Source organism: Xiphias gladius, chromosome 23, assembly GCF_016859285.1.
Source record: "Xiphias gladius isolate SHS-SW01 ecotype Sanya breed wild chromosome 23, ASM1685928v1, whole genome shotgun sequence".
Taxonomy (NCBI): domain Eukaryota; kingdom Metazoa; phylum Chordata; class Actinopteri; order Istiophoriformes; family Xiphiidae; genus Xiphias; species Xiphias gladius.
This window is the reverse complement of record NC_053422.1, coordinates 19,955,597-19,981,710: the sequence shown is the minus strand read 5'-3', so window position 1 is coordinate 19,981,710 and position 26,114 is coordinate 19,955,597. Positions and strand designations below refer to the sequence as shown.

At 38.7% G+C, this 26,114-nt stretch overlaps 1 protein-coding gene across 6 annotated transcripts in view; it reads right to left on the bottom strand.

Annotated features, from left to right (window-relative positions):
- sncb (synuclein, beta) overlaps positions 1–26,114 on the bottom strand; it is a 134,175-nt gene that overhangs the window by 84,293 nt on the left and 23,768 nt on the right. For 2 of the 6 annotated variants that reach the window (XM_040119017.1, XM_040119018.1), the window contains exon 2: positions 7,692–7,779. The exons of the other annotated variants lie outside the window; for them this stretch is intronic. The gene's annotated coding sequence lies outside the window, so the exon portion shown is untranslated. The remainder of the gene's footprint in view (positions 1–7,691; positions 7,780–26,114) is intronic. 6 annotated transcript variants of the gene reach the window in all.

Sequence of the window (26,114 nt, the reverse complement as noted above, 5' to 3'; positions counted from 1 at the left end):
GTTTTGCTTGAGTAAGCTCGGCCCAACTTTAGAAAACAAACAACCAGAAACAAGAAAGCTACACTTGTATGGCAGGGAAACATTGACGTTTTGTAGAGTGATGGCAGCTTTGCCATGTAGACATATTGCAATGGCAAGCTTTTTGAGCAGGGCATTGCATGGAAGTAAATGGTTTTCAGTCTTTCCGGACTCCAGTCAAAATGGCTCTTTGAAATGTGCCACGCTGAGAGAAATGAATCATTGTACTTACATCTAAGGCTGTCTAAGATAACATTCACCTTTAACTAATTTTTAAGCTGTATTGTTTATTTCAGACTTTGAGTGCACATGCAGTCAGAGAAAAATACTCAACAGCATAATAAAAGTTGTCCAATCTCATAGGACCTCTAAGAGAAGCTTTGGGTTCATGGCTTTTTCGTGTGCAGCTGTGAATCCACATCAGTCATATTAAGGACACCGCAGAAAAACAAGGTCACAGTAAAGTCCAAAGAAAAATGGTTATGAAACCACAAGAAGTGGCTAGAATCAATCATGCAGTGGTAACTTTTTTTTGGACTAATGATTATTGGAAATAGCATTGCAATCCATAATCTAATTCATTTACAATCACCATATTTATTATTTACATATTTTGCTGCTGACACTTATGTAGGCTAAGTATTGTGAGTGAGCAGGTAAGCATTCAGGCATCTCCAGCACACTTTGACAGCACGCATGCCTACTGATGGATGCATAATGGCCGTTGCAAGGACTGACTATATGACCTTTCAATAACAAGACGATCTCTCTAACCACTAGGACTCTCCACTTCCACAACATCCATAAACCTTGGTCGAATAATTTCTAGCTCAGTGACTCCAGACAAAATGGCTCTTTGAAACCAAAAGTGTGCAGGATCGAAAGGTTAGCCAAGCAGCAACGCCGCAAGACCTCCCCAGAACTTGTGTTGCTGTCAGTAATGTGTTGCAGTGGACCTGACAACATACTTAGGCGGTACTTATCTCTGAGAACATCACAACAAGAGGAGATAAGAGCCTAGAATCCTGTCCTCATTTTCCAGTTCCTCTTTCATTTCCCCCCACCCCCTTCCTTTCTTCTCTCTCCTTTTCACGAGCGCTTTGTGGTGGATTGTTGAATTTCCCCTCCTATAGCTATCATCCTCTATGAGTTGGCAGAATTTTTCACACAGCTTTTGGCCTGAGATCAGTGAAACACCTTGGGCACAGTACAAAATATAGAACTGGGACGTGGAGACAGACACAACCTCCCGCAGCAATCTCCTCCCAAGCAATTTTGATAGCAGGGGTGGCAGTGTGGGTTATTCCCTCTGTAATACACTATGAGGCCCTAAGCTTGTTCCCTGCACAGTAGAGAGCACTCGCTTCCCTCTGCGTGACTCTTTCTTGACAGTCAGACAGACAGACATCCAATCTCCAGTTTGGATGATTACGCTGCTATTGACCATGACCTTATCATTCATGTGTAATTTGTGTGAGAGAATTCACACACTGCTTCATGGCAGCAAGAAAAACCAAGCCCAGCGTCTTTTTTAGTGTCAACAAGGATGGGACAGAAACTTTCCATGGCGAGTGGTTTACAGTTGCCTTGGCAAGAAACTATATGACAGGAAAAAAAAAAAAAAAAAAAAAATTATATTTACAGATTTTAGTGAATTATCTGGATAACTTTGCTGAGTGAAAACTGGAATCCCCTAAATCAAATCAAATCAGGGACATGGTGTGATGTTACTAAAGAAAGCTCTCCAGCTTACTCTTTAAACCAAACTGGGCCTCTGGGTGGACAATTAGCCTAATGTTTGAGCTCCTTTTTGTTTTGTTTTATGGTCCACGAGTTCTTCCATTGATCAGGGTGATAACAGTGGCAGCCATTCAATGAAATATGAAGTGCCAGTGAGAGTAGCTTAGCTTTCTCATTATCAAAATCCTTCAGCATCCATCTATGCCACTTTTGATGTCTGTGGTTAGGACTTGTATTGACAGTTTATGTGCTTGAATCATGGCTATGTAGAACAGAGAGATCTACTTGATGTGCTATTTAGGCTTCATCATCAGCTACTCCAAAGTATCTACAACAAGCAGAATCTGTTCTGTGAAACACTGTAGATAAGAGAATTAATCCATGTCACACTAATTTGACAAAGGATGGGTTATAATTTACAATAGTACATCTTCAATTGTTAACCATTGCAACTACCAGGAGCCCGTGATACTCTGACCAAAAAAGTGATGTTTTTCTGTAGCTGGCTCAGGCTCTAAGAGGGAATGAGCTACGTTGAGGAATGTTATTGTTTCAAAAAGGGGCTTTAAATTTGTGCTGCTGAATGCAAATGAATGCCTTTGAAGTACAGCGATCTTTATTTTTTTGCATGATAAAAACTGCAAGCAGTAGAAGCTGGCACAAAGAGAACCTAGATGAAATATATTATAAGGCCATTTTGTTAGTGGTCAAAAACAAAAGCAGCAGCAGCCATCATTTTATGTTATGAACCTTTTTAGACAAAGCTACAAAGTCAGAGTTGGTGAGTAGTGTCAGTCTTTTTTGCATTAAACAGTATATTTTTGTTATTGAAGAGGAACCTCTATCAGGAATGTTCAGGCAATTACACCAAATGCTCCCATGCATGAAATCCCAGCTGGTTGTTATTGATAAATTTCCAAACACCTCCAAAGACTTTTCAAATTACCTCTCACCCTTATTAAAACTTTACTCATGCATTTCATTTTTCCCCCCACATCCTTTTTTTTTTTTCAAGGGTATGTGCAAGCCTGTTTGTGTGATAGTGCAGGAGCAAGCAGGAAAATATGCTTATGAAGGAGTGAGACAGAGGCAGAGGAAGAGAGATAAAGAGAGGGAAAGGGAGAAGAGAGAGAGACTGTATGTAGGAATGGAGTGCTGTACATACGAACAGACAACATCCATTTATCTCCTCCTGGAGTACCAATGGGCAAGGGTTCATTATTAGTAGGGAATCCATATGCCAAACGTATTTTGAGTCTCTTCTGTATTCAAGCAGCATACCTCTGCATTAACACAAGCCATTTCTCTTTACATGGCTGAATGAGATTCCCTTTAAAACCATCTGAAGGTCAAATGAATTGCTATACTCCAAGGGTATAAGAAAACTCAAGTTCTCCTCCCTAAATATTCCCTTGCTTCAGTGTCATCTCTCAAGGATAGATCTGCTTATTTGAAGTGACATCTTAATTGCGCTGAGTGGAGATGAATGGACTGCAAAAATGCAAATGAATAAGAACAGTAGTTATTTAGTTATTTATTTCCTCTAGAGCAAAACACCCTTCAACATGTGAGGTGTGTCTCAACCTTTCACAACAAGAATGCCACTTAACAAGTCACGCCTTTTGTGCTCCAAACATATTAAAAACACAATTCAATTAGCAGACAATCGCAAAACCAACAATCCCCCTTGTAATCACATTGCACATTTACTATAAAAGAGGTGACAAGACGCTTTTACTGGCCCTTTCAACTCTTATTTCAATAAACCATTTATCTACACCGCCATGGGACAAATTTGTCTTTCGTCTCACCAAACACTGAAAACCTATGATTGCAGGAGATTTGTGCTGCGGTGTCTAAACAACCGACTGGCTATTCATGCAGGATTCCCAGTTTGGTTTGACAACCTCGACTCGGGCAGAACACCACATTTGTTGTCTCTTTTGAACCTATCCTGCCCTCCAACTTAAGCCCGGCAGATAAGAACAACCCCCCCATGAACACATTTAAATGTAAATGTAGCTCCATGTGGAGGTCTTCATGAATAAAGACACAGTTCTAACTGCGACAAGCCTTTATTACGGTGTAATTAATCATCTCATTGGGCTAGAGATTAATAGTGAGGGAAAATTAAATGCGTCTTTGCACACTCTGAAGAGATTGATTTTGTAAGCCTCAGAAAAATAATGAAAGGTACAATATGATCAAAATAAATGGCACTGCATGTTGTTTGGCCCTCAAATATTTACAGGGTGTAAATATTTATCAGCAAAGTGTTAAGAGACACAGAATACCAGCCATCAGGACTACTTTAGAGAGGAGCACATTTCATCCTGATGGATGTTACCTTTTTTTTCCCTGAAAGCATAATAATGACACATGCTTTGATGTCAGAGCACTCCATAGATGCCTGGAAATGCTACATAAAACAGCAGCGCCTTTTTAACACGTCCAATGTGTGTCACAAGATTGTACTCACAAGGCCCTGCTGGTGATGAATTACGTATTCCTCTCATGTGCCCTCCATCCTGTCCTTTGAGACGCCGACATAAACCCACGGCCATAAAGTAAAAGCACAGTAAGACCTCTCACCCCTATAGCATACAGGCCACTGGGGTCCACGGCAGCTCAGACAGCAGCAGAGGTAAGTGGCACCCGGTGCCATGCAGCAACGCAGGGAGGCAGGCTGCCACTATTCACTGGTCTGTGGGCTGCAGACATGCATGTAAGGCTGGATTAGTATGCATTGTCTGTCTTGAGTCATGGTGGGCACGGAGTCTATCCTGACAAAGCATAGGTGGAAAGACTGAGTGCGCTAACAAAAACGTCGGTTTCCTTTGATGCCATAACACTCGGCCTGTCATCCAAACAATGTCACTTGTCTTTTTTTTCTTTTTTCTTTTTGTGGAGTATGGCAGTAGGAAGTGGTGGTGATTGTCGAGTCAGATGTTAAAAGGAACATATGCATCTCTTGTGTGGAACAACAAACTAACAAAATGAACATGAGGGATAGTTTTTTAAATAATCCTTAATTTGCTGGCTGAGTTCCCTAAGAACATATTCTTATTCATGGTGACAACGCAGAGGATCAGTAGCATAGAGAACAGGAGTAATACGCAGCCGCATAGCTGGAAGCAATAATGGATTTTTTTTTTTTTTTTTACCAGAAGCTAAACACCTGTGGCTCTAATCACAGAACTGGATTTATAGTATTTGATGGTGATGACAAGAGCGATGTTTAATAATATTATATGATTGCTATTTTACTGTATATAGTATTGCAACCACTAACAGCCAGCTGCCATACTGCAAACAGGGCTCTTGGCATTTGCCCATATCTTTAACTGCCTCTGCTGCTGTCTGCTTTGAGGCGATATTTTTATATTAGAGAGCTGCTCTGATTCATGTTTGACCTCCCTGCCACACCAGCCCTTTTGAATGCAGTGCTGGCAGAATAATAAATGCTCTTGTTGGTAAAAAGAATTGAGGAATTTCATGACTAAGGATTAAAATAAATTCATAAAATGTTCACATAGACTTAATGTAAAAAGCATGAAGAAGGGCTACTACCGGATTGACAGTTAATGCCTCCACATCAACTGAGGTGAAAGTGAAATTGGAACACTGAATTTTTTCTCTGTGAACATACTTCAACTGATTTGCATGGCTTACGGTGTTTGAATCCTATTTTTATACTCAATAGTTTATGCCCGTGTTGAGGAATATCTCCAGGTTTAATAATTCACAGAATATCAGGCGTAAATCTATCAGTTTAAATGGGATTAAATATTTCACTATATTTTCTTCTTCTTGAAGGTCATTTCTGACATTTGCTGAACAACAACATGATGTCATCAAATAATGAAAGGAACAATATGTTTCATCTTGCTTTCATCATCCCCAAAATGTATGCAATGTATAAAATCTATATTAAATGCCATGACTCATAAGCGACTGCTTGCCTCTAACAACAGCAGACACCAGATTGCATGTCTCATCAGTGGTGCACTCCATTTAACATGAGCTGACAGACAGATTGCAATTTGTTTTACACACACCCTTTATGACTGCGTCCTTTACCATCCAGCAAACATAATTTCACGTAGATACTTAGTGCAGAGTTTTTGCTGAATACATTTCCCTCTTGACCTTGAGACAAGGTGTCATATATTATACTGTTACCCCCACAAATATTGAATCTCTGCGTGTGTCCTTGTATCAATGATTAAAGTTACAGCTGTTGACGCTGCGTTGTTTAATTTGCTTGGTTGAAAATGATTATATAGCACCACTTGTGATTCCATTGCCTGTTTAATTCAAAGGACACAATTGCAAGCAATGGATGGTATGATGCAAGCTGTTCTGTACTTTGTGGTACATGATTGCTCCTCTAGTTGTTTTTATGATAAGGTCTCTGCAGCCCCCTGGCACCATCCACCCCACAATCCCCTCCCTTGTTCTACTGTTGATTCATGTGAGGGGGTGACATCTTAAGGCACACACCTGCTGGATGCTGCTCCGTGGATCCAATATTTTTCCTTCTATGTATACAATCCGTGTTGTCAAGTTACATCAAGCTGCATGACCTCAGACCTATACGCCCGCTGTGCATGGACTCTGGTATACAACTTATCCTTTTCCCATTGCACTGTGTTGCATTGTCGGATCATATTATGGTGGGCACAAGCAGTCATACATTATGGGGCTACAGCATCTTTGATTCCTACAGCTGCTCTCAGTTCCTAAGGAGCCTGTCCTTCTCTATAGGCAAGTGTGACCTGCCATCAGTAAACATCAAGGGCAACCGTAGTGATCCATGAACTGGTTACTTTTTGTTTTCAGTTGTGCTCTTTGCTCCTAACATCTCTTCTTGCCTGAACATCTGGCATGAACGGTTTCATGAAAAAAGAATTCTTAGAAAGTTGCTGGTATATGAGTTATTTAAAAAAAAAAAAAAATCAACATCTTGTTGCTTCAGATTCTAGCTAATCATGGGTTCTATGTCTCTTTAGTAATCCAATGATTCATTTTCTTTAGTGATCCGGCTGTATTTTGTAACTCTTAGAGCTGCACTAATCAATATTTCATATTAACAATGGATTAAACAATTACATTAAAGTGAAAGGTGTTGCTCAACATGACAAACTCAGAGAAAATTAACATCAGATTCTGAAGTTCCCTTCAGCTCTACTGAGCTTTTTCGTGTCTTCAAAGACACAGCAGTTTTACAGCCCACAACCTCACTGTTTTGGTTCACACTCATGGTTCTCATCAACCACTTTTCCAACATCAACAAAAGCTAGTGACACAACAATGGACAGAGTGGAGCATTTATTTGCTAAAGAGCCAAATATTTCCCTCAGGAGTTAAAAAGACCAAAAATAGAGCTAGAAAGAAAACAAATATTGAATAATCATCAGGTGGCCAGCGAAAGGGCTACAAATAAATGGTAATGTTTCTGTGTCTGCTGTACGTCTCCTGTCAGTGATAATGTGTCAGTGTTGTGTTTAAAGTTTGTTTTATTGCCCCTAAGGGCAAAAAAATCAATTACTCAACTTCTGAGACATGATCAAACAGTACATTTATACTGTCTCATGCAAAGTGACTACAAAACAACTAAGCATTGCTAACATTACTGGAAATTTGTTTTCATAATCATTATCAAATTATACTCCAAATCCATGTATTGATAGAGTAGTATCGAGAGGTAGATACGATTATCTACATGCAGTATCTATACCCAACCCAATTCAATACAAATAACTCAAACTGGGAAAACCAAAACAGAAGCGTTGCACCAAAAAACAATCACTTACAATAAAATCCGACAAGATACCTTATGGATAACTTTGAAGGTTGGGCTCCTTAACTGTAAATGGGAGATGCTACACTTTTGAACTTTGATATTGCGCTACAAAGAGGGCAGCGAATACCTTGTTCTGCTGATTGTAGATTCGGTGAAGCCCCTGGGACATTGGCCTCCTCTTTATCTGCTTCCATCTGAGAAGTCCCTCGTGAAACCTTGTGGGATGATAAAAGAAAAGCTACTCTAAAGCAGACAGATGTCCCAATCACCTTCAGCTCTGGGAATTGTTAGATAACTGCTTTCTGCATAAAGAACCTATACATGGATCAAAAACATCCCAGAATGGCTTGAATTTTACAGTTTGCTTTGATGGTAAGTTAGACAGTGTGTAGGGGAACAATCATTAAACAACCATTTATCATGCTCTTTTGCCTTTGAATGCAGGAATAAACCCAAGGTTTGATTGGTAAAAAACTTGAGCTTTAATGTGCCAAGTGGTTGGCTAAGCAGCACGTTTCTTATTCGATGAACCATAAATGGCTTACAAAATATATGGAAAACGGATCTGGATGAAAATCTTAAGAGAACCTTTAACATCAGAGCAAAATGTCTAAACCCAAGATGCTGAATGGGACAAGTAGCACACTCTCGCTTTGTGAGAAATATAAAATCTCATCTTTTACCCTGAGTGAAGCTGTAACTGCAGGGTGAAATATCTCACTTTTCTGTTCTGCTCTGGCCTTCTTGAGATAAAGACTCCAAAGTCAATCTGTCCCACCACTGATCACTGACTCTAAGCCCCTTTTATCCTCACTAAAGTGACCAGGAATCTAAATCAGAAGTCCATTCTTCCAACCTTGCAAAAGAGAGAACGTATTCCACTAAGCTAAAAGCTTAACCTCCAACTCAAGTGGTATCTTTGAGCTTAACTGTGCAAAGCTGACGTATTCACATCTAGAAAAGCTGCAGCTGGAAGGAAGAATCACTAGTCTTTTCGTATTGTATATGAAAATTGTTTGAAAGCTGTGCTGTTACCATATTTACTTCTGCTATGTAATTGCCTTCATCTGACCTTTTGTTTGTTTGCTCGTTTGCAACCTGAGAGTATCTCAAAACTAATGGCTGATTTGGCATGAAATGTGCAGTGCACATTCATGCTCCCTACTGGGAGAAAAACCTATCAATTTTTGTGACCTGACTTTACTAAAAAGCCTTTCACCTTCAGGTCAGACTTTGCCTACTCTGGTGGCACGGTGCCTGGGTGGTTAGCACTGTGACTCACAGCAAAATGTCCTGGGTTTGAACTCCTCTAAGGCTGACTGGAGTGATAGAGAAATGCATGTTAGGTACGATACTAGAAATACTCTTGCTGGTGACCTTTAACTAGCCACTAGCTTCAAATCAGGCAGCCTCAGAAGGGCTTTTGACTGTGAGGAAGGGTTCAATTGTAAAAGATCAATTCTCAAAAGCTCTAATTAAGTGCATTTAAAGTAATACTTGTGCTAAAAGCTATCATCAAGTATCAAACACTCAACCTCTGTAGTTTTTGAAAAGTGGCTGTAAAAAGTTAGTGGTTTTTAACTTCACAAAAAAACTGAAGGTGTAGTCATCTTGCTTGGTTAAATGTATTCTAATGGTGTCAAGTTTTAATGGCAGAAAAAATATCCGCAGAAACAAAACATATACTATCCACTTGCTGATGGTACTCAGCAGTGGGGAAATGGATTACGATGAAGAAGTGGTTTGAGAAGTTTTGTAACATTTCCATTCCTTTCTTTCCCACTGTGAAAACTTGTCACTACTGGAATACATTGTTACTGACAGGAATACAAGCTACCACAAATGGAGTTCTTCATGAAAAAAACGAAAAAAAAAAAAACTTCTCACCTGTCGAGCCTATAGAAGGTGTTTGATTTCTCAGTGTATCAGTTTACGTACTTTTACATAACTATTCTGTCACATAACAGAACATTGTTGACTGCAAAGTTAACTGTAACTGAGAAGGCTGTCAGACTTGGGGAAGGCTGAATTTTACTGAGCACTTTCTTGTTAAGATGAATTAAAATGTGAAAACAACATGACTGTTACTGGGTTCATTTCCAATTTTTCTCAATGGAAGCCGTCTAAGTGCTTAATTCTGTGTACTATTCTCAGTTAAGCACATTTCTGGATTGACCCTGGCGCAGTTCATCTGCCCTGTCCATCACGCTGTTTATTGAAAAATGTATTAAAAGAATAATAGATTGTTCATCAAACACTGGGTGTCAGTTTGTGACTTTAATCATAAGGGTTGAAAGCCACGCTTAATCATAGGCCATTCCTTAACCTCTTGCCTCTGAATTGACTCGAGCTCTTGTTTTTGCTGACACATCGAAGGTCCTTTTAAGATGAATTATTGTTAAGGAAAACAGGTCCATAAACTATGCAACTTTGGATGGCTAACAGTCCGAAACAAAAAGATATTCAATTTGAAATGATATCAAATAGAGAAAAGCTGCAAATCCTCATGTTTGAGATGCTAGAATCAATACATTTTTAACCTCTTAGCTTAAACATGACTGAAATAAATAATAGATTAAAATAGCCAATTACTCAATTTTATGGTGTGGTAAACCTTCTCTTACGTTTGGATTTTGATAGATACATAAACAGTATTTCATAATTTACCATTTAGATCATCTGATAAAAATGATATATTTTTAAAGGCCCCCTGCCGAGGACTGCTGCTCCTTGCAGCATAAGACATACATTTTTGCCCTGCCAAATGGTCACAGAGGAGAGAAACAGGAGATCTGAGCATCCACAACATCAAACCTACGCAATTGCAGCAGCTCTGCCTGCGAGTCTCCTTTCCTATGACTACATTAACACTTAAAACTGTGTCTTGACTCACCAAGCCCACATAGGATCTACAGTACCTGTGAGAAATGTGTCAGTATTCAGTTTTACGTCCAACACCAACTCATATTCTAGTTATCATCTCATAACTCATTTTGACTAACATAACAGCTTTAGTTTCAGTACATACTGAATGCTGTCTCATCAGTGCAAATTAAAATGCATTTGCATAAGCTTCATTGTTATAACTCTTCTGCAGATGTAATTATTTTGATATACAAGACTTGAAGTCTGAGAGCTAGAAGAGTGGTGAGTCATTGTCTGGAAATAGCTCTCCAACTCTATTTGCGACACCTCTGCTGCTCTATCTCGCAGTGTGACAATAAAGTTGATCTCAAGGTGGAGTCTTTGTTTACAGTTTAGGATTGATTTGATCTTATAAACATGAATACCGAAATACCTCCCTCCATGAAAACTCATATAGTGGTCCTCAGTGAATAAAGCAAATTAGAAACACTATTAAAAGCATTCAGGCTTTTCAAACTTTCTCCTGAAAATTACACTCAATGGTTATTCCTTTTGTGGCTGATTTCTACTCAAAAGGTAGCACAGATACAGACTTTGCAACATGTCCTAGACATTTTATTCACTTTTATGTGTTCCACATTGTGTATTTAAATAACTTTTGTGGATTTTTTTTTTTTCTTGCCTTAATGGATAACATGAAATAAAAATCTGATAGCAAATGAGTGGATGAGGTGTGTATTTGGACGTCAGCTGTCAAAAACTTTAACATTTCCGAAAGAGCGTGGTCAAAGTGTAGTTCATTAATTTCCCCGTCATCCTCAGAGCAATCTAAGAGACAGACGTAGAAAGGGCGAGAGTTGTGGGTGGAAGTGAAATGTCTTCTCAAGCTCACCATCACTATGTATTCTCCAGAGACTCACCCTTGCTAAGCCACAACTGTATTTGACTAAACACAGGTGTGGCTTATCCAAGGAATTTGATCAAATTCATCTTGAAATGAAATCCTGCCCACACATTCTGTTTCCTCGCAGAAATATGTCACATTATGGTATCTAAAGATGCTCTGACTGTTGTTTCAATGGGCCTTAAAACCACCACCTAGGCCACCAGGATGCCGAACATTTCAAAGTTCAATGTAAAAATTAATGAGAAAATAGTGTTTGTAATTTCCCTCCAGATATACGAGTGTTTTCTGATTTTTTTCCCCCCCGGCAGGACACTGCTTGTCAGTGCCTTTAAAAACTGTTACAAACCGATGTCGCCAAAATAAGATATTTTGAAATCTAACACCACTATGGTTAAGTTTAAGCATAACTAAACTTGGCTGGATTTGGGGAAAAAGATCATGGTTTGGGTTAAAGTAAGGGTTACAAATATTGATTATTTTCGTTATCAATTAATCTGTCTGTCACAAGTAAAAGGGGAACCCAAAAGCAGGACTTGGGAAACTGGAGATGGAGTAGATGAGCAGGCAGGCAGGTGGGGTTTAGAGGCCTGGTGGCTGGCAAGGCAAGCAGGTGGTCTGGGGCGTGGCACTCTGAAAAGCTGGCAGGCAAGCAGGCGGGTAGTGGTCCTCAACACAAGGAGACAAATGTTAACATGAAGGAAACACTGGTGCAAGAACTTAGAATGAAAAATGCTTAAGCAGCCTGAGTATAATCTACCGGACAGTGAAAAGAGTGAGCTGGCAAAGAGTGGCTGTAGGACCAGGGAATATATACTGCTGACTTTATGAGCTGATAGACTGCAGGTGTGCTGGCTGATTTGCAACAGGTAGCTGAGAGAGAAGGAGAGGGAGGAGCGCTTTGCCCCAGACACAGACAGACATACACACACGTACAGAGATGGACAGGGGAAAGACAGAAAACACGAGGAAAAGGGAAACATTAGAAACACAAGGGAAAAAACTGGAGTCACGGTCCAGACTGTGACATTGCAGATTATTTCCTCCAATAATTTATTAATTGTTAAGTCCTTGAGATGTCAAAATGAAAAAATGCCCATCACATCTTCCCAGAGCCCAAGGTGACATCTTCAAATGTCTTGTTTCGACTGAACAAAAGTCCAAAATCCATAACATATGTAGTTTACAATGACATTGAAAAGGAAAAGCAGCAAATCCTTATATTTGAGAAGAAAAAAACAGTGTGTTTGGCTTTTCTTTCCCCTATTTTTGCTTGAAAAATTAGGTGAATCTATTTGATTATCATTACAGTTAAATCAATTATTTTTCCGTCAATCGACTAATTGATCAAATCGATTCAGCTCTAGTCAAAATAATGACGTTAATAATGAGGTTGAGTTAAGGATGAGAGTCCTAATTCCTACAGCAGCTAAGGGGCTACATCACTTAAATGTAGACACATGTTGCCTTTGGGCGTTTGCTGAAACAATTAACGGTGTTTTTTTTGGAAGGATAATCAATGCCAATCAAACATCATCTTAAAAATACTTTATAATTACTTTGAGCTAACATATTTCTTATATCTTCTCTCTTTTGTTGTCTTGTCAGATTATACATGTTTATATAGTGCATACACTCTGCAAGCAGTTCCTGTGAAGATCAAAGCACAGGAATGTGAAGTAAGCCCAAGATAGTTCATACAGACGGAGCAGACGCCCTGCTTCAGCAGCCAGGCACAAAGCCCAGAGCTGTCTGATAGCTGGTGGTACAAATAAGTGCCTAATAAACTCAATTTTGCATCTTTAAGGGGATAAGGCAGGTGCTAAGGATGCTCTATAACTACATAAGCTCTCTGTAGATTTGGTAATGTGGTGGTGGAAGGTGTGCAGGTTTGATTATATGCTCTGCTCTGATATTACCCTCTTACTTTCTTCAGTAGGTGTTGTACTGAAACACTGTAGTTCACTGTGCACACAAGCATAAAGTTCACTGGTAACAACTTAATGATAGACCGCACAGAGGTTGTTGCTTTCACAAAAAGAACCTCAGATTTCCTCAAGAACAACAGTCTACATTTGCCCTCTTGCGCTGTCCAGGTGATGTTCATCCCCAGCTGCCTGCCTGCTGGCACAGTCTGTAGCTCCTCACACCTGCAAGGTTGACAAGTGTCACCAGCTGCTTGGTTGATCTTACCATCAATAAGCAACATCTGGTTATTATCACACCCCAGACTAAACTTGCCACTAGACTCTGATTCCCCTCCTCTTTGAAATAACTGATGCATCCCTCTGTAGTTTTTCACAATCCAGAGTTGAATTTGAAGCCTCAGTGTAGATAGAGTGAAGTTAACAGTAACAGTAGAATTACCAGTCACAGGTTTAACCTGCTTGGAGCCAACTTTTGATTTCAGCTCATGCTCTAACCACAAGCGAATTAGACTCACAATTTTGATTTGAAATTAAAATGGAAAAATTGAATGAAATGGTCCCCCAAAGCAAGGGGTTTCTCAGTCTGAAAAAGGAGTCAGCTCTGAAATGTGATGTTCGAACAACTGCCTGAGTATAAAAGTCTCTCTGTTAGATGTCAGTCATGTCTACAAACACAAGTAACATTGGGGCAAGATTGTCATTGCTGAAAGTAAGGGTACAGAAAATGGCAAATAAAGCTCAATTTTAGCAAAGAAACAACAGAAACATGAGTGGACAAGAATTGGCTCATGGGCCAAAACTCAGCCAAAACTTCAAATATCGGGGTCAACCTGTTAAGTGTAAAAGCACAAAGAGGGTGAGTGCATGAATTCCTTCACTCATTCTCAAGTATGAAGCCGGCAGTGTCACAGCTTGCACATTCAGACATTTGACTGGTGCTGTACAGTAGGTAACAGTCTCCTGATTCAGCCCTGTACTACTCTGCTGTCTGTTTGACACACTGCTCTCGACACAAACAAAGTGTGACCTGTTTTTGTACAGTAGTCTGTAATCCAGGGAACGACGGTGCTGTCCTCCTGCATCACTGAGCCTCTCTATGAGCAGGAGGGGCTGGATGCCTCCAAGCCTCTCTGGGCTTACAGTATAGTCTCTTCACTTGGGTATAAGCAGTGTAGAACAGGTAACAGCAAACAGCATACCTGGAGATCAGAGACATTATGTATACTTCCATCCATCTTTTTCAGTGGCACTTTGAAACTTGAGTTTCTGTGCTGTTTGGTTTAGCATTATGTACTCATACATAACACGACATCTTATGTTACAGTGCTTCCCTCTATATTTATTCACTCACAACGAGAGCTTTTACCTAACGATGCCCTGATACTATGGTTGCTTGTGGATAACACTTAAAGAGGCCAATAAAATCCAGAGCAGTTACCAAGGAACAAATCAGCAACTAACTGATTGCTAATTACAATCAACTGTATTGTGTGTGTATGTATGTGTTGTACCTGCACACCCACAAGGATGCACATATCCGTAACTATACGCCACAAGTATGAGCGTGGTGTAAGAAAAACACGCATTCTATTACATATATATTACACATTCTGTGCAATATAGAGAAGATAGGAGGAGCACTGAATGGAGAAAGCAAATATTAGTGAGGCTACAGGTCTATAAAAGAAAGAAAATTAAGCCACTTTACTGGCCTGCTGCAGTGTGCCCAGCAACCTCAGTGGCCAAAATAGCTCATATTATTTCTTGCACTGCTTCATTCACTGATCTCATGTACCAACACCTGCAACCACGTGTCAACAATTTCGCAAGTTTTTTTTTGTTGCTTTTCTTTACATGTTTCATTACTCTTATAGAGAGAAGATTTGTGCATTTCTGTGACCAAAAAAAGCAGGTAGGTGCCCTTTAATAAACAGTACAAGGAGCAAGATATGGAAGGATTTTCTTAGGACAGCATGATGGCTCATTGGTAAGCACTGCTGTGTCACAGACAGACACTCCAGACTGTTTCCTTGCCTTCTGCTCAGGGTATTCTAGGACAGCATCACTTTTTGCCTGATCAGGAATAAGTAGGTTTGGTAAAAGGACCAAGAAATTAAACATTTCCTTCAACAAGAGACTCTAAAATTTTGACAATTTCAATGTAATCTACACTTCTGTTTGTTATTCCTCTATATACCAAAAAACACCAGTGGTAGCCTACAGCAAAATCTGTACAATTATCTATCAAATTAAATGTGACTGTAAATGAAATATAGTATAATATAATAATAGTGAAAGATAATCACCTTACAAAGCTGATATGAGGAACATGTTAGCAACCAGTTTTCTTATTATACATCCAGCAGACATAAAGCAACGTTAGCATTCATTTGAAGTCATGTTTTTGACCTTGTGAAGAATATAAACCCAATACTGACTCTTCTTTTAGCTCTGTTGTTTGGTCTCAACCAGTTCCTGAGGGAAATATCTGGCTCCAGGGGTGTCTTTGATCAGGTTACTTCCTTTAACTCCCTAAAACAAACTTCAAGGACTTCCTTTGTTCACCTATGTAACATTGCAAAAATCAGGCACATCCTGTCTCAAAAAGATGCAGAAAAGCTAGTCCATGCTTTTGTTACTTCTAGGCTGGATTACAGTAATTCCTTATTATCAGGCTGTCCCAACAAATCTCTAAATACTCTTTAGCTGATCCAGAATTCTGCAGCGCAAATACTGACAGGAACTGGGAAAAGAGATCATATTTCTCCCGTGTTAGCATCACTGCACTGGCTCCCTGTAAAATCCATAATAGAATTTAAAATTCTCCTCCTCATACAAAGCCCTTAATGGTCAGGCACCATCATATTTTAAAGAGCTCATAGTACCCTATTACCCCACTAGAACACTGCGCTCCCAGAACGCAGTCTTGCTTGTGGTTCCTAGAGTCTCCAAAAGTAGAAGTTGGGGGCAGAGCCCTCAGTTATCAGGCTCATCTACTGTGGAACCATCGTCCAGTTTGGGCAAACACCCTCTCCACATTTAAGAGGAGGCTTAAAACCTTCCTCTTCAGTAAGGCTAATAGTTAGGGCTGGCTCAGGTTTGTCTTGAACCATCCCCTGGTTATGCTGCTATAGGCCTAGACTGCAAGGGATGCACCGAGCTCCTCTCTCCTCCTCTCCATCTGTACGCATCCATATCGCATCAATGCTCGTTACTAACTTGGCTTCTTCTCTCTCCCATAGTTTTCTGCTGTCTCTCCCTCTCCTTTTTCCACCTGTCTCTTTCTGCAGGTGTTTCTGCCTCTAGAGCTGCAGAGTCTGGATCTGTGACTGAAAACCACCTACTTCCTCCATGATCCTGCTCAACACGCACTAGTCTCATAGTCAACATTTCAGTGCTGGGCAGGTAGCGTACAGTGGGTTTATCAGAGCTTTTTTGTTATGAACAGCTGTCCGCAGCAGCTGAAAATGAACCTGAAAAGTAAAAGTGTGGGCCGTAACACCAAAACACTTATCTAAAAGACACTTAAATGTTCCATAGAGCTGTGGTGAATTTCAGAGCTGGCTAATAATTCTCTGTGTTCATCACTGGAAGCAACCCCTTTCACATTAGACACAGTCAATTAATCCAGCACTACAATAAAATTTCTTATCAGAGCAGCTTTAAACACACTATAATTCATATTTAATGTACTGTGTACACCATATATATTTGAGATTCCTGCAAGTTATTTTGTGTAAACAAATGCAATACAAGTTGGCATAGAAAGCACATTCCAGTGTTACAACAGGAACACCAAATACACATTTTCTATCTACAACCACTCACTGAATCTTTTATGTAATGGCACAATAGTAATGACATCTCAAAACAGAAACCATACTTGAAAATATCACTCAAGAATCCAGAGCTCAATTGAAGTGATTTTATAGACAGTGATTTTTCAGTGTTTTAAAGTCACTTGGAAAGATACAGCGTGTATGTTGAAAATACTGTCAGTTCAGCTGGAGTTTAAGCATGTAATGAGTAAGCTGTGAAGAGATTGTATAAGAGGTTGGTATTACTCTTTGGTAACAATGATAACAACATGGCTTCGCTCCAGCAGAATACATGATGTGATAAGCTAAAAGGGTACATCACTGAGAAGGGGTGCCTGCAGATGAATTAATGATAAAATGGCAAAGTTAAGTCCGCATGATAGTTTCTCTCTGTGGCCCAGAGCAGCATTTTCCGTAAAGCATGTGTATGCCAACATAAAGGAGATTAGACTGCATATTTAAGATAAAAAGTCAATTCTGAACCTTCTTTTAAAACTACCACTTCAACAAAGTTTTTTGTTAAGCCTATATCCTGATTATTTATCAGTTCAATTAGTTGTACCAGATGCTTTTTCTTTTTCTTCTGAACCAAATGCTTTCCAGGGCTGATATCGAACCAGCCATTGAGAAATTTGAAGACCCGTGAACCTTCTATGGGCATAACTTTTTTAATATTGGAATACAAATCACCTCTGTTTCTCAGGACATAGTCATTGCCACACAGATTACTGCCTCGCTAGATTCATTTAATGTTGTCTCTGCTTACACCTAGATCAATACCATAGCCAAGAGGAAGCCCTCTACTGTGCCCTTGATATTCTGCACTGTAAATAACTTAAATAATTCTTAGAAACTGTCTGCCAATATACAGAGAGTGGAAAAAATCCTGCAAATACATCATGATGAAATGATTTTGAAGGTTTCGAATCACCACTTCAAAACACTGAGCAAAGACAGACCAAAGGTTGCCTGCTAATTATCAGCATTTCTGAAACCCATAGAGCATGTACAGTGTGTCAGTGTACACTGTGTGTGACCACTGTGCTGTCTGAATTTGGCCTAAATGGTTAGTGTTGGGCTCGTCATACTAAACATTTCTTGACCAATGTACCAATGCAGGTGATTTGGTCTCATTGTAGTTCTGTTAGCTGTCTCATGTCAATTTAAAAGGGCTTGAATGTAACATGACTGTTAAAATGGACGAATCTTGTCAAATAGGCAAGTGTTTGCAATGGTGGTTTAATTATTTCAATGTTTTTCATGAAGTGTTGATGTTATTTTGTCTAACCTCTGTATATAACCTAATATTAGGTGTTTGAGAAGACGTCATCTACAATGACAGGTAAATTGTTTAGTATATAAAAAGGCCAGAAAACAGTGGAAATGTCCAATAAAACCAAAAATACTTCTTTAATTGTGCCCTTATACTGTTTGTTGGGTTTTATATCTGTTCTTACTTTTTGGCAACACATTTCCCAGGCATGCAAATGGATGTCCAGCAGTTAGTCTTAACTGGGACCGGCTTCTGATGGCTGAGCCTAATTTCAAGAATCTCCAGTCTTAGTCCAGTTCACTCCCTTGTCTTTCCATCCAGTCAGTGAATGTAACTAAAGCAGCCGAGGCTATGTGGAGAGGCTAACTGTTGCGTTGCCTCAGCCAGAGTCATTGCGAGGGCGAGAATCAACAGAGAGCCAGGGCAGGACCAGCCATCTGGATGGTGGGAGTGTCTGTGGTGGAATGGCAGGCGCAAGTTCACTACATCTCATGAGTCCATCATTTTTCTCTGAGCATATTTAACTTTGTGAACTGTATTTTTGTGGGCTGAACTGAAATTATTACAGACTGACAGCGTTTTGCATACATTTAAACTAACAAATGAGTGTTACACTGCCTTCAGGGGGCTGTCAGAAGTAACAGAATTACAAGTTAAGCATGAAAGAATGATATAAATGAGGTAAATGACATGGGACAGTCAGTAATTTCTGTATTTCAATACATTCATTGTATGTCGGATATAATTATGCCTGTTCATACAAATGTAGATACATCACCTGATTAGCATTTGAGCTGCATAAAGCCCCTTTATGTATAATTTGGTGATTATAAAATGATTCTGATGCTGTAAGTTTCATTTGTAGAATAATGAGACCATCCTGGTAAAAACTGTAGGGGCAGCAGTCAGTGAACAGTAATAGTCTGCATTGACGTCAATCCCTTTTTTTTTTTTTTTAAGATTGTAACGCTAGGAGTTGCTTAAATCAATAATTTTGAAAATCCACATTGGGGCTTTAGGTCTTTGGTTTGTTGTATGTTTTTTAATGAGCTTGATGAAGTGCTGAGCAAAATGCATTGCTCATGCCAGTATCAATTAAAGATTCGCAATCATAAATATTTTTATGGGCTGAGTGTGCAGTTACTACCAAAAACATTTTTTTCTTGAACGCACATTTGCATTCCTTTGCAGTTACCAGCACCTCTTGCTCCACAGCAGTGTGTGAAAAGCTTCTTTCTTTTTCAGCATGGCACATGTAGCCTTGTCAGAACCTGATTGTAAAAGTAAGATTTTTTTTCTATGCTACATTTTAGTCATGTAGCCTATTTTTGATAATCACCTATGGATCTATAATGTGTGTGATACTGTCATTAGCTTTCATTGAGAGTAAACTGGAAATTCTGAATGAACAATCGATGTGTTTTGGTTGCAAGAGCCGTTATAGTGATCTGTATCAAAGTGAACAAGTGGCAAGCTTTAAACAAGCACCCAGCCAGTTTTCACTCGTTTATTTAAAGTCATATTTTTGGCTCACTTTCTTCCGCTATCCGACTGTGCCACAGAAACAAAGCTTTTGTCTGCAGTTGTTCTTGGAGGCAGATTATACGCAAGTGTTTAATAACTACGCCTCATTGCAGTAAAGTCGTCATCTATGAGCTGTGAGTTCTGTATGAGGCTCACCAGCTCAACTCAGACACGTTCTGTTGTCACAATCTAAGAACAGCTTTGTCCCGATATAAACTTGGTGCAATACAAATGACTTAGGCCTCTAGTTTGAGGAGGTAACATTAAGGTAACCTGCAGCACAAGCAGTTGTTAGACACACAGCTGTGGTTAAAGCTGAAACTGGGGGTAAAAGGGGAGGGCCAATTAAAAATGAAGAAGTGCTTGCCTGACTATCGATCATATACAGTAATCTACTGATACCATCAACCTTCATCAGCGCTAATCATTGTAAGTCATTTCAGATCAATAGGGTTTGAGTTCACAACTGAAAGCCAGCAGCCTTCACACAACATAACTACGTTTATCCTGGGATACACTCTTGATAAGTGAACCGAGGATTAACACTCTTTCAAATGATTATCTTGAAAAAAGAAAAAGTAGTCTCTTCTCCACTTTCTAATAGGCTTATTTACAATTTTCCTGTAAAGTGATTAATTTAAATCAATTCCACTTCATTGTACATGGAAAATAGCAATTAAGTTTGTGTATTAATTAAGTATTTTACATTTGAAATGTATTATAGATTATATTTCTGTGTTATGAGAGTGGCAGAAGATACTCATTATTATACAGCAGGACTGCATGAAAAATTTTATTTGACCAACCGGTAGCATGAATTTGAAAAAACAGGTTTTAAAAACAGCCCCAAAATAAAGAGGCTTTGTTTGATAAATAAACTTTATAGTCTGCTGGTCATGTTGGGTGTTCGATGTAAGCATTATGCTGGGGATAGAATTTAATATTGTCAGATTTTTAAAGCACTAGTTTACTTCATGTCGAACTCTGTAAAAATACTCCTACATTGTTACCGTAACAATGTAGGAGTAACCTAACCGAATTGTTACAACTGTGGTTGGAGCATTTGTTTTAATTCAACATGCTAAAAAATATTACAGTTACAGTGATGATCATATGAGAAGTTCAGTGGAGTAGTAAACACAAACAATGTTAATGCTCCTGAGAGCAACCCCTAGGGGCCCCTTAGGTAACGCAGTGCTTCACCACACCTGTTTATGTTTTTCTTGTCATGTCACGCTGTACTAGTACATTCACTCAGAGATACTGACAGATAAAAGTGTTATATAAAATAAGTTTATTGTTAATGAACCTATGACCTGTTTTTGTTTCTGTCTAATATGTTAGAATCAAACTTCGGTGAAGGAATATGCATTAGTCTTCTATGAATACATGTACTGACAGTTTAATCAGTCAGAGTTTTGGTTAGTAGCAACCAAGACGCAGTCACAGTCTTGTGTTTAGTATTGTCAAGAGGGCACATTATATAAAGCAGGGAATGAAGAAGTAACTGCTAAAAGATGAGAAATAAATAAACAAACAGCCAAAAGGACCAACAATCCTAAACACAGTTGTGACAGATAAATAGATTTCATTATTTTAGGGGATTTACTCCTATCCCTACTCTTCATGTTGTTGAAAGGGCTAACAAGGACAAGACGACACTTGAGATCATGAAGTGGAGGGCAGCCTAACTGATATACTGAGGACAGAGGTGGTATAATGTATTTTAAAAAACTTTATTTACCTGTTTATAGTAATGGTGATGATAAACATTCAGCTACAGTGGCTAAAACTACATTAAACAAACCTACCTCTTTATTTCAGGAAAATAAAGAGGTGAAAGTCCCATTAAAAACAATGTTGGCATTGTGTTCACTGTCATCCTTCTTCACAAATTGGCTAAGAGTCAAGCTAAACTGCACTTTGTCCCTTGCTAAAAACAGACGCAAATCTGCAGATTATTTTGCATCAGAACCAGGAAAAAGGGCGCATACAAGAGTGCCAATTTGCACCTGTACATTTAAAAGGAATTTTACACACATTGAGCGGAAGAGGTCCGATTGAACCTGAATTTATTTACACTGCTCAGCCGCAACATTAAAACCAGTTACTGGTGTATGTACAAGTATTCAAGTTCCCCTGCTTTCATGTCGAATGCGGTCTAAACACCAGTGTTTAAACTAATTTGACCCACTTTTTTCCCCTCAAGGTTACAGCAGGGTTGAAGGGTTAGATATCTCTCATAACGGCTCATCCAGAGATTTTAATGTATGTTAATGAAAGCCACAAAAAGGTGCAGGAAATTGCTTAAAGCTGAAAAGCAAGGCACACAGCCTGATGAACCCACTCAGCCTGATGAACCCACTCATTATGACTCTCTGATTGACGATGACGTGTTAGGGCATTCCCAGTAGAAAACAGAGAGTACATTTCGATAGCCAATTACAAACTCTGATCTTCACGGACAGATTTTCTTGGTCTCAGGGAAAAAACTAAAATTCCCAAGTTTATTACGTCGGTCCCTGAGAGGTAAAACCCTAAAGGCAATTAGCCCCAGCCTCCCAAAGGATCACCCCCCTAGGGATGACATATGTTTATTGTTTGTTACGTTCTTAATGTTGCATGCTCTTTTTAGGTCAGAAACCCAAGCACTGTAATTTAATCACACAATATCTAACTCATAGTTTATCTCAGCTGTCTCTGTATCAAAGCCTCTGTTGAGACTTTGATGAAAAGTTTTAATTGGCTTCATTACTGACACATTCAGTGTCTCATGAGTTGTTTCCCAAATCAAAAAGCTAAAGTTGTAAAATGGATAAATACCCACATATTGATTCTATTTCTTTCCTCTCTGATTCCTCTGGTCGTACTTTAGCCATTAAGTTATTGAACTGTTTCGCTAATTTGTTGACTAAATATACCCAGCGATTTACAGCAGTCACACTGTACTGCAGACCTGGTACCACCAACCGTCTCCATGTTTACAGTTCTATCCGTGGTCTGCAAGGTTACTCAAAAGGTATTGTGCAGACTAAATCCCTCTTTAGTGACATGTGTCATATCAGAAATAGTGAACCTCATTGTGTCATCCATCCAGAATGTCATGAGGCTGAAAGTCATACAGTAAGTCTGACATTGCTGTAGCTAATGGTTTCCTTTTTCTGAATTTCTGAGCTATAACGTTACGTGCATGAGATCTGTTGCTTTGGATCTGCTGTAGGCACAGTGTATCTACACCTCAGTTGCGCTTGACAATTACATTTATCTTCTCACTGCAGAGAGAGATGCCAGGTGTGTCAGAGAGTCAAGTGTTCGTGTACAGAAAATTTGATTTTGCAGTCATGGCGTACAATAACATTCTTCAGATAAAAGTGTCATTCCAATGGCAAAGGTTGTGGTTTTTTTGTGCCCACATTGAGATCCTCCAGAGTTTGCTTTGGGATATGAAATTTACCTCGTCTGGATGCAAACGAGACGCAATGAATATATGAGCCATGTGGGAGTGGTGGGAGGAAGGGAAGAAGAAGAAGACATTGTGCAGAGACTTAAATTAAATGCAGTCATGTTTACATGCCAAATGTGGATGCACAATAATTTAGTTGCCTAACATCAGGTATTCGTGGGATAACTGCGATGCTTTTGAGTGATCATCATCATGTTTCTATAAGTTTTTACCCTGCATAGGAAGCAGAGCATCTGAAAAATGCCCTTACGTTATCTCTTTTAAGACAACAAAGCGATGAGACAGTGTCCCATTGATTATTCATGCTAATCAGAGCATATTTACAATAGGAAGTGACTGCTGTGCCTTGATGCCACATAAGACAATACTAAAAACAGGGGGAGATAAGATCTTCAAGTTCAATGTACTCTACTGGGATTGTGTTTAAATATAACGCCACTTTCGGGGATATTTCGTGTGTCATGTCTAACCATTTTAAGCTTTTCACATGTAATTTAACGCCGTGTAATCCCTGTTCACCGTTTTGGTTAGGGTTAGGGGTTAGGGGCGAAAAGCAAAAAACACTTCGTAATAACACGCGTAATGACTTAAGAAATTTGTTGTTCAAATTTGTTATTCATACGCCATTTGGTGAGACCAGACTGCAAAGTTAAGATTTTTGTCTTCTGGTATTCTCTTTCAAAGTCTTTTCTTCACTCTGACATCTGAGTGTATTATGTATCATGCTCACATGTGTTCTTATGTTTGAATGAATTATGAGAAAGGAACTACTGCCAGGTAGTACTCATCACAACATGGCAGCTGACGCCAACTCGTTCCCATAATTTATTCCTTAAGACAAACTAATTTAATACCACCGCTGTGAGCTGTCCTTTACAGCCCCATTATAAACAAGATTGTCCTTTTGTTGCCTTGCCTGGATGCTGATCCACAGAAGCATGCTCTTTACATTGGATATTTTAAAATGCAAGCAATTGGAAAACTGATAGAAAGCAAGACTAACTTGGGTAATATTAAAACATGACCATCACATTCACAGTCCTGTTGAAGAAGATTAGAGTTTCTTAATGTGAAACTCTTAATAGATAATTAAATGTTTTCCCAAGATTTGATTGATTGTTCTTTAATTTGTCAAGAATATCAAAATATTACAGAAAAAACATTTAAGATTTGAAACCAAGTTTTCATGAGACTAAGTAATTCACGGATATTATTGCCATGGCGGAAAAACCACTTGTTAGTGACTGTTCATTTTTAATGTCATTGCACATTATTATGCAGCGAAAAAGTTCAAACTGAAGTTTCTGCACTAATTAAAGAGATGGAATTTAATGAGAACAATTACTGAATAACAAAAATAAAATGCTACACCAAACTGGTTGTATTTCTACCCACTATTTCAAATGTGCATATATTTATTATACTTAGACAGCAAAGGTCCTTCGCCATGAATCAAACCAAAGAGCTTGCGATTATATGATATGTGTCTTAACCAGTAAGCCACCTGCACACCCTAACATTACTGTTTAACGTAACAGAAAAGTCTATTTTAAAGTCCAAGTGGATGTCATCTTGTGAGCTGTACCGAAATAAATTCTCCCTGGTACCACTGCTAATTGATTTACTAAGAAATGAGCACTAAATACATACTTAAATTCAGTGGTGGAATGAAACTAAGGAACTTGATTGAAATACTGTAATTAAATAAAATCTGAGCTCCTCCTGAGTTTCTCAAGTTCATGCTACTTGATTCTTTTACTCTGCTACAGTTCAGTGGGAAATATTGTACTTTTTACCAACAACATTTATCTGACAGCTGTAGTTGCTAGCTGCATTACAGATTAAGATTTTACATCAAAAACACACGTGTTTCCAAAATGTACACTGTCATAGATGAAATTACTGCACAGTAGTTTAATAGTTAAAATGAGCTCCACCATGAACAACTACAACAGTTAAATACTATTTACACATTAATACAACAGTAATAAAATCCAACAATATTATCAATAATAGTAGAACACAGGCAATTTCACTTTTCATTTTTTAAGTACATTTTGCTGATAATACGTATGAACTTTTACTTAGGGGACATTTTCTTTTGCCAGTGATTAAATTTTATTACAGTATTGCTACTTCTATGATCTTAATACTTCCTCAACGACTGCTTAAATTGTTCTGTGACAAAAGGAATCTGTGAGCTTGAAGAAGACTTAATGCATAAATGATACTTCTGAAACGAATTATTATGAAATTGTTATGATTTTATTGGAAACAGTTGTGATCTCTGTCAAGTCCAACACGAATGTTCCTTCAGCTTTCAGTCAAGCTGTCAACTATACAAATGTTAACTGGGTTTAAAATTCTATTCTTTTATTCCTCTGTTCAGTGAAAATAACTTCTAGATTTAAAGCTGAAGTGGGAATCAGCAATATGTAATATTTGCTTATGTATTAAAAAAGTAAGTACTATTATGGGCTTAAATACAGTATTTAACTGACAAATATGTGTTCAACATTTCATATCTTGTTCTGCTATTTAAGTTGCACCCACAGCTTTTGAGTATGGTTTGCCATTAAAAGTTGTTGTAATTCTGCCTCTAGCCAACAGAAGCTGATACGACATCTCAGGGGAAACTAACTGGATTTTTTGGGGGGAAATTTAAAGCATTATGTCGAATAGGATGTTCATATTTGAATGTTCTTTCATCAAAACAAATTGTGCAGATTGTTACAGATAGGTATAAACTTTCATAACACAACCCTGTTATGAAAG